Raw genomic sequence first — 9,696 nt, forward strand, 5'->3', positions numbered from 1 at the left:
TTTAATATGATAGCACGCACTTATGAACTCTCCTACAGATTTGTGCAACCTGGAATTTTATAGCTAGCATGCCGTGAGGGCTTTATAACGAAATAAGCTTAAAAAAAATAAAAATAAAATAATAATAATTATATATATATATATATATATATATATATATATATATATATATACTTTAACATTTAGTATAAGGAAAATAGTTTTCCCTAAGGTATTCATAGTAAAGAGAGCCTGTCATGGGATGGGAATTTCTATGAATGTGAATGAACTATTAATATAATAGAAACATAAAAAAGTGATGGTAGAAAAAGACCAGTCTATCGAGTCTGCTAATTTTTTTATTTTATTATTATTTTTTTGTTTGTTTTTTTGGGGGTTTTTTATTTTTTTCGTTTGGTTTTCTTTCGTTAACCACTTGCCGCCCCCGCCCATAGGCAAATGACGGCAGAAAAGTGGTTTCAAAATCCTGACTGGATTGTTGTTGCGGGGTGTCAGTCTGACACCCCGCAACTACGATTTCGGTAAAGAGTCTCAGACAGAGGCTCTTTACCACGTGATCAGCTGTGTCCAATCACGGCTGATCACAGTGTAAATAGGAAGAGCCGATGATCGGCTTTTCCTCACTCGCGTCTGTCAGACGCGAGTAGAGGAGAGCCGATCAGCTGCTCCTCTGACAGGGGGAGTCTGTGCTGATCGATTATCAGCGCAGCACCCCCGAGGATGCCCACACACGACCACCAGGGATGCCACCAGACCACCAGGGATACCCAGCACCAGGTATGCCACCCTAGACCACCAGGGATGCCAGTCAGTGCCAACAATGGATGCCAATCAGTGCCCACAATGGGCATCACTGATTGGCATGCATTATTGTTTGGCACGGATTGGCATCCATCAGTACAATACAATGCCGCCCATCAGTGCCCATCTGTGAAACCTATCAGTGCCCATCCGTGCCAATTATCAGTGCCCACCCATGCGCCTATCAGTGCCCATCTGTGCCACCTAGCCATGCCCATCGATGCCGCCTATCCATGCCCATCCGTGCGGCCTATCCATGCCAATCTGTGCCAGCTATCCATGCCAATCCGTGCCAGCTATCAGTGCCAATTTGTGCCACCTATCAGTGTCCATCCGTGTCGCCCATCAGTGCCACATATCAGTGCCTATCAGTGCCACATATCAGTGCCCATCAATGCCACCTCATCAGTGCCACTTCATTGGTGCCACCTCATCAGTGCCGCCTTGTCAGTGCCGCCCCACCAGTGCCCATCAGTGAAGGAGAAAACTTACTTTTTAAGTTTTGAAACTGAAACAAAAAAACATTTTTTTTTTTCAAAGTTTTCGGTCTTTGTTTATTTGTTAGGCAAAAAATAAAAACCGTAGAGGTGATCAAATACCACCAAAAGAAAGCTCTATTTGTGGGAACAAAATGATAAAAATTTCATTTGGGTAGAGTGTAGCATGACCGTGCAATTGTCATTCAAATTGCGACAGCGCAGAAAGCTCAACATTGGTCTGGCCAGGAAGGTGTTTAAAGCGGAGGTCCACCCTAAAATGGACCTCCGCTCATCGGAATCCCCCCCCCCCTCCGGCGCCACAATCGGCACCTTTCAGGGGGGAGGGGGGTGCAGTTACCTGGATAATCCAGGTAACTGCACCCACTTCCGGGCTAGCTCTCTGCGGAAAGGGGCGTACGTTACGCCCCTTTCCGCAAGCGCCCGCCCCCTTCAGCAAGTGCCCCGCTGCCTGCTGGGAAACACACAGCTCCCAGAGGCAGCGGGGACCATCCGGATTGCGCCGCGCGGCTCGCGCATGCGCAGTAGGGAACCGGGAAATGAAGCCGAAAGGCTCCATTTCCTGATTCCCATACCCAAGATGGCGGCGGCAGGACCCGATAGACGAGCGAGCGATCGGCTTCGGGTGCCGTCATCGCGGGCGCGCTGGACAGGTAAGTGTCACTATTTAAAAGTCAGCAGCTGCAGTATTTGTAGCTGCTGGCTTTTAAAAAAAAAAAAAAAAACGCGGAGTCCCGGTGGACTCCTGCTTTAAGTGCCTGGTATTGAGGTGGTTAACTTTGCTGTCTGACTATAGATCTGTGTTTATCCAAAGCATGTTTGAAGCCATTTACTGTTGATTGTCCCATTACCTCTTTATTCCAAGCATCAACTACCCTTTCAGTAAAATAATACTAATGCCTGATTGTAAGAAGGCCTGAATTTGGGAGGGTTGAGGTTGATGTAGTGTCACATCAGCAGCGAGATTGTATAGGCCGCTATAATATTCGCTAAAAGCATTGGCAATAGATTGAGGGTTGGTCAATTTGGAATTGGTGATAGGGTGGAGCAAGTAGGGTATAGTAGATTTGAATACAGGGCCTTTGACCTGATATGAAAGTAATTTACCGGGTTTATTTCCCTCAGCAAAAAATTTCATCCTAAAGCATTTTTGCGTTTTGTCATGGGTTTCTAGTAATAAATTTCTGAGTTCAAGTCTGAGGGAGGTCAGTTGGGCTTTGAGTGCCAGTGTGGGATGTTGTTTGTTCATGGAATCAGTGTTTTGGATTTTGGCAAGGATATCATCTAAACGCTGCCTCCTACGCCTTCTGTCTCTAGTTCCATATTGAATAAACAAGCCCCGCATGTACGCTTTGTGAGATGCCCAGAGCACATGAGGGTCAGTAACTGAGTCCTTGTTCAGCGAAAAAAAATCTAATAATTGTTCACGTAACAGGTCTTTATATGGGTCTGTCTGCAGGATCCTAGCGTTAAGTCTCCATAAATAGGCCGGAGGGGATTTAGTTGAGTCCTCAATAGTAATGCTAACCGGAGAATGGTCGGACCACGTTGTGGGGTGAATGGTAGAGGAAGAAATTTTCTGAAGAGTCCAAGGATCTGTCAGAAAAAGGTCAATGCGCGAGTAAGAGTTATGGCAGGAAGAGAAAAAAGTAAAATCTTTTTCATCAGCATGTAAGCATCTCCAAACGTCGTATAGACGAAATCGGGAGAGAAGGGGATTCAAAGCCGGTCTGGGTCTTTTGGTGCGGATGGAGGAGTCCAGGGCAGGGTCAGGGGTGCAGTTAAAATCGCCACACCATATCACTGCTCCTTGTTGAGCTACAGTTACTTTCTTGTGGAGCTTACGTAGGAATCGTGCTTGGTGCACGTTAGGAGCATAAGAGTTAACAATAGTGTAAGGAGTATTATTGATCGTGCAAGTTAGAATAATGTATCGACCATCGGGGTCCAGGGCAACCTGGGTGAGTTGGTATGTGAGGGTATTACGAATGGCAATAAGAACTCCTTTCTTTTTAGAGGTAGCGTTGGCCATGTAGATTGTACTAAAGTTCTTGTTCGTACAAGAAGGAGGATGGCTAGACAAGAAGTGTGTTTCTTGTGCACATAAAATATCACATTGGGTTTGCTTGGCGAGTGACCATAGAGAGGATCTCTTGGCAGGATGATTTAATCCTTTAGCATTGATGGAGACAAATTTGATGGTCATGCTTGCAGGTCAGGTCGGGAGAAACTGTAGTAGCTAGAAAGTTACCTGAAGTACCGTATAAAGGAGAAACGAGTCCAAGTGAAGATTATATGCGGTTGCAATGGACGCTTCCGAAGAAAACTTGATAGTTGATCAGCACAAGGTGCGGGCGGGAATGTGGACACTTTCACCAGGTAGTATAGATATTGTGGTAAGCCTGCTGGGAGAGGACAAGGGAAAAGGGAAAACAACCACACAGAAGAAACAAAAGGGTAAAAACGGTTGGATCAAAGCAGAAAAAAGCACGTGTCTGAGCCTCTAGATGCGACTAATTGCTATCTGGTAAGTAACCAGAGGGCCGTGCTGTGGCCGCTTATAGTGGCAGTAGAAAAAAAAATAAGATAAAAAATAAAATAAAAAAGAGACCAATGAAAAAAGTGTTTCCAATAGAACAAACTTTAGCACCCTGTGCTAGGAAACACTAACTGGGGGTAAAGAGTTTTTTGTACCGAGCGTGAATGAGAGCAGAAGGCACACCGAATCGGCATGTAGTATTCGTGCATCCGGGACCCTAGGTAGGGGGTTGGTTCCTGCGGGGTCTTGGCGGAAGAGGTTGAGGAGACATGGCCCCTGTATTGCTCTGATCCATAGGAGTCGCCTCACTATGAGAAGGAACAATGTTCCAGTTGCGCAGGAGTCGCAGTCCCTGCTGCAGCGAATGGACCAGGTGTTTTGATCCCTCATGTTGGATAGAGATTTTAGATGGGGCAATCCATTGATACTGGATTTGATTGTTGCGTAGCGCTTTAGTGATAGTGTTGAGTTGTCTGCGTCTGCTTAAGGTGTGTTGAGACAGATCAGCATACACTTGTAGGTGCCCATAAGGGTCAGGGAGAGAGGGTAGTCCCCTTACTGTGCGCATAAATTGCTCCTTAATATGATAAAAGTGCACCCTGAGGATGACATCTCTAGGCACAGCATCTGGGAGGAAGGAGGGCTTAGGCAGCCTATGTATACGATCAATAACTAGTTCAATACCTTTCGCGTCAGGGAGTACAGCTTTAAGAAGGTTTTTTGCAAATAAAGGTAACTCAGTGGTTTGAACAGATTCAGGAATTCCACGGATCTTAAAGTTGTTACGTCTGGCCCTGTCCTCTAAATCTGCGATTTTGTCCTTAATCCAGCACGTTTCTTGGGCCTGTGCTTCTTGGGCATCAATCATGTCATTTACAGTAATAGTGACATCTCCCATGTTAGCTTCAAGCTGTGTGGCTCTGTCCTCTAATGCATTAATACTAGTGCTGAAGTTCTGCATAAGGGAGAGCATGTCAGACTGTAAGGAGCTCCTAAGGGACATCAGCATCTCCTTGAGAGTGGTGTCCATGACTGCCTGACCTGCTGTGGGGAAGGAGGCAATGGCGTCCGGTTGTGGGCTCTGCTGAGGGAAGACATAGGGCATGGTAGAGGCCTGGGCACTATCCTGAGGTAAGCCACTATCCATTCTCATCTTAGACTTCGCCGGACTGTTAGCCAGCGGTGTACCTGGGGGTGATGTATAGATTCCTCCGGAATTGGCACTTACCAGTGCAGTGTGATGTGTGGAGATGTTCTCTCCTTGATGGGAAGAAGCAGCTGCTATGTTCATCCCGCCGCGGGACAGGGCCTCGGCGCCATTTTGACTGCGCCGTGCGGACGGCTGATACATGAACTCCGTCAGCTTCCGCGGGATCATGTCCTCTTTTCTTTTGAGGGACATCTCTCCTCTGCCTTGCAGTAGAAGCTGCGGTCAATCGGTGGAAAAAAAAAATTCCCGGGTGTCGCTGTAAGCCGCTGTGTACCGCCGTCAGTGTGGAGAGCTCTGAGTTCAGGCGTCCATCATGGTCACGCGCCGGACACGCCCCCAATAATACTAATGCCACGTACACATGACCGAACATTCCGGCAGAAAAGGTCAGACAGAATCATTCCTTCGGATATTACGATCGTGTGTGGGCTTTATCTGACTTTTTTCTTAAAAAATTTTTTTTTTGGTTTCATATTGAAAAAAAACTGCCTCCCTGAACCTCATTCACCCCCTTGATGTAGTTAAAGGTTTCAGTCATGTCTCTCCTTTTCCTTCTTTCCTCCAGAATGTACATATTAAGTTCCTAAAGTCAATCTCGATATGTTTTATCCCCCAAACCTTTTACCATTTTTGTTCCCCGTCTCTGGACTCATCCTATATTATCAATATCTTTTTGTAAGTGAGGTCTCCAGAACTGGACACAGTAAATTAAATGATGTCTCACTAAAGATCTACATAGGGGAATCAGAGCCTCCTTCCTCCTTTTTGGTGCCCATGGATTGCTTGGTGTGCTGTTATTTAATTGTATTCTCTCCCTGTCATAGAGAAGATATCCGCCCAGTGTAGGGCTGCAAAGCCTCAATGGAAGCTGACCTGTCTACTGCCTAAGTTAGGGTTGACAGTCTGTCTTTGATATTGGCGAAGATGTTAGAAGCTTGTAACTAGGGATGAGCTCAATGTTCGGGTCGACCATAAGTTTTACTCGAACATTGGGTGTTCACTCGTTCGCAGAATAGCAAACATTATGGAAATTTGAGTGCTGCGGATAATACACTGTGAGATTGCAGTGCATTGCTGTATGATGATTGGCCAAAGCATGCACCTGATCTGCATGCTTTGGCCAATCACAGCGTGCTTTGCTGAGTGAGCCATGATTAGCCAAAGGCACCCTGCCTTTGGCCAATCATGGCTCAGGGGGACCAAGTCCACGCCCCACACTATATAAGGCTGCCTATACAGCAGCCGTGTGTAGTGTTGGCGTGGACAGAGAGATAGCTTCAGTTAGATTAAGCAGGCAGGTTATTCAGTTAGTGCCAGTGTATTTTATATATTTATATTTATATTTATACAGTCAGTCTAGTGTGTATATGTATATATATATATATATATATATATATATATATATATATATATATATATATATATATATATATATATACTTTTAATTTAGCATAGACTATATATTCAGTGTTTCCTCAATATTCAGTCAGTGTAGGCAGTGTATTAATATATATAATAGACTATATATTCAGTGTTTCCTCAATATTCAGTCAGTGTAGGCAGTGTATTAATATATATATATATATATATATATATATATATATATAGTGCATTCTGTGGTGTACTGTTTCTAATACACTTCAGGCAGTGTATTTATATATATATATATATATATATACAGTGGGGATGGAAAGTATTCAGACCCCCTTAAATTTTTCACTCTTTGTTATATTGCAGCCATTTGCTAAAATCATTTAAGTTAATTTTTTTCCTCATTAATGTATACACAGCACCCCATATTGACAGAAAAACACAGACTTGTTAACATTTTTGCAGATTTATTAAAAAAGAAAAACTGATATATATCACATGGTCCTAAGTATTCAGACCCTTTGCTCAGTATTTAGTAGAAGCACCCTTTTGATCTAATACAGCCATGAATCTTTTTGGGGATGATGCAACAAGTTTTTCACATGGATTCCTGGATTTGGGGATCCTCTGCGATTCCTCCTTGCAGATCCTCTCCAGTTCTATCAGATTGAATGGTAAGCTTTGGTGGACAGCCATTTTTAGGTCTCTCCACCATGCTTCACTGTTGGGACTGTATTGGACCGGTGATGAGCAGTGCCTGGTTTTAGCAAATGGCTGCAATATAACAAAGAGTGAAAAATTTAAGGGGGTCTGAATACTTTCTGTCCCCACTGTGTGTATATATATATTGAAGTGTAGAGGAGAACCGCACACAGCTTCTAGTGTCAGTAAACAGTTCCTCCCACCGACCTTGTATATATAAGAATAAAGTTCCAAAGGTTGCTGCACTTAAAAATGTCTTGCTTTATACAATCAAATCTTTGGAAAAAGATTACAAAGCAAGTAGAGTCATTCCAGACAAAATCGTTACAATCATCTGTTCAGACAAAGATAACGTTTCGGGCTGATTTGTTTGCGCCCTTCCTTAGATTAGTCAAAACACATCTGAGATTTCCAAAGATTTGATGGAATAAAGCAACACATTTTTAAGTGCAGCAACCTTTGGAACTTTATACATATATATATATATATATATATATATATATATATATATATATATATATATATATATATATATATATATATATATATATGTATAATTCATCCAGTGCAGCCTATATCTACAGTGCAGTCAGCGGTGTACTGTTTCTAATACACTGCAGGTGGTGTACACAGTATACAATATGGTGCAGCCGTTGTACATTTCCTAATACAGTGCAGGCAGTGTACACAGTACCTAATACAGTGTGTACAGTTTTCTACTACTTTTCTGGTGGTGTACACAGTATCTAATACAGTGTTTACAGCTTCTAATACACCTCAGGTGGTGTACACAGTATCTAATACAGTGTGTATAGTTTCTACTACACTTCTGGTGGTGTACACGGTACACAATACAGTGCAGCCATAGTACAGTTTCTAATACAGTGCAGGCAGTGTACACAGTATCTAATACTGTGTGTACAGTTTCTACTACACTTCAGGCGGTGTACGCAGTATCTAATACAGCATGTATAGTTTCTGCTACTTTTCTGGTGGTGTACACAGTACACAATACAGTGCAGCCATAGAGCAGTTTCTAATACAATGCAGGCAGTGCACACAGTATCTAATACAGTGTGTACAGTTTCTACTACATTTCTGTTAGTGTACGCAGTATCTAATACAGTGTGTTCAGTTGCTACTACTTTTCTGGTGGTGTACACAGTATCTAATACAGTGTGTACAGTTTCTACTACACTTCTGGTGGTGTACACAATATAGAATACAGCGCAGCCTTTGTACAGTTTCTAATACAGTGCAAGCGGTGTACACAGTATCTAATACAGTGTGTACAGTTTCTACTACTCTTCTGGTGGTGCATACAGTATCTAATACAGTGTGTACAGTTTCTAATACACTTCAGGTAGTGTACACAGTATCTAATACAGTGTAGTGTGGTGTTGCAAAACAAAAAATAGAAGGCCACCAAGGAGAAGCAGAGGCTCACAGGCCACTATAAGTGGGCAAGCAGCCTCTGTGTCTACAGTCAACAATGGTGGTTGTGGACATGGAGCATCCTCTGCAGGTGGTCGTGGGGCATGCTTGTCCTTTTTTTCTGCTGCTGGCCATATTATTGAGACACAGCATGCAGAAGTGTTGGTGCAGTGGATAACAAAGCCGTCCCCATCCTCCTCATCCTCTGTCACCCAAGCTCAGAGTAGTTTTCTTGGCACACTTTGGGCCCCTTAGTACCAATTGAGCATCATTTAAACACCACAGCCTACTTGAGTATTGTTAGTGACCATGTCCATCCCTTTATGACTACAGTGTCCCCATCTTCTGATGACTCCTTCCAGGAGGATAATGCACCATGTCACAAAGCTCAAATCATTTCACCATTCTTTTCCTGAACATGACAATGAGGTTCCTGAACTCCAATGGCTTCCACAGTCACCAGATCTCCATCCAATAGAGCACCTTTGGGATGTGGTGGAAAAGGAGAAATACGTCATGCTATCATGTCACTATGGACCAAAATCTCTGAGAAATGTTTCCAACACCTTGTTGAATATATGCCACAAAGAATAAAGGCAGTTATGAAGGCAAAAGGGGGTCCAATCTGGTTTTAGAAAGGTGTACCTAGTAAAGTGGCTGTTAATTGTATGTCTGTACTGTAGTTAAGTATTAAAAGCATGGTCACCAACATGCCCCCAAGCCTGGACAATGCAAGTGAAGCAGGATGCTGATAATGTCCTCACTCTGCTCTTTGCTCCATTAGCATGTTCACAGTTGTCAATTGAAGAGCATGTTCCAATGGTTTATTGGCAGCACAGTGCAAAGCAGTAGAGCTCTGATTGGCTCATGGTGTTGACATTGCCTCCCCCTACACGAGCCCCACTGTTCAGGACATTAAAGGAGGCTGAAATTAGGACAGATTACAACATTTATTCTAGTTCAATGTCAAAAATACATTGAATTATTATTTATTTTTTTACAAATAACTCTTGTCTACAGTCTACAGTTCATTTGTACATTCGACACGTTCAGCGCTTACAGGACAAGCTGACGGTCTACACAGCATTACATGTAATAGCATGTATCTTGAGGGAGAAAACTAACATGAAGCAATCAATGCT

Source organism: Lithobates pipiens, unplaced genomic scaffold, assembly GCF_037356315.1.
Source record: "Lithobates pipiens isolate NorthernLeopardFrog02 unplaced genomic scaffold, aLitPip1_a1.2 Scaffold_22, whole genome shotgun sequence".
In the NCBI taxonomy this organism is placed as follows: Eukaryota; Metazoa; Chordata; class Amphibia; order Anura; family Ranidae; genus Lithobates; species Lithobates pipiens.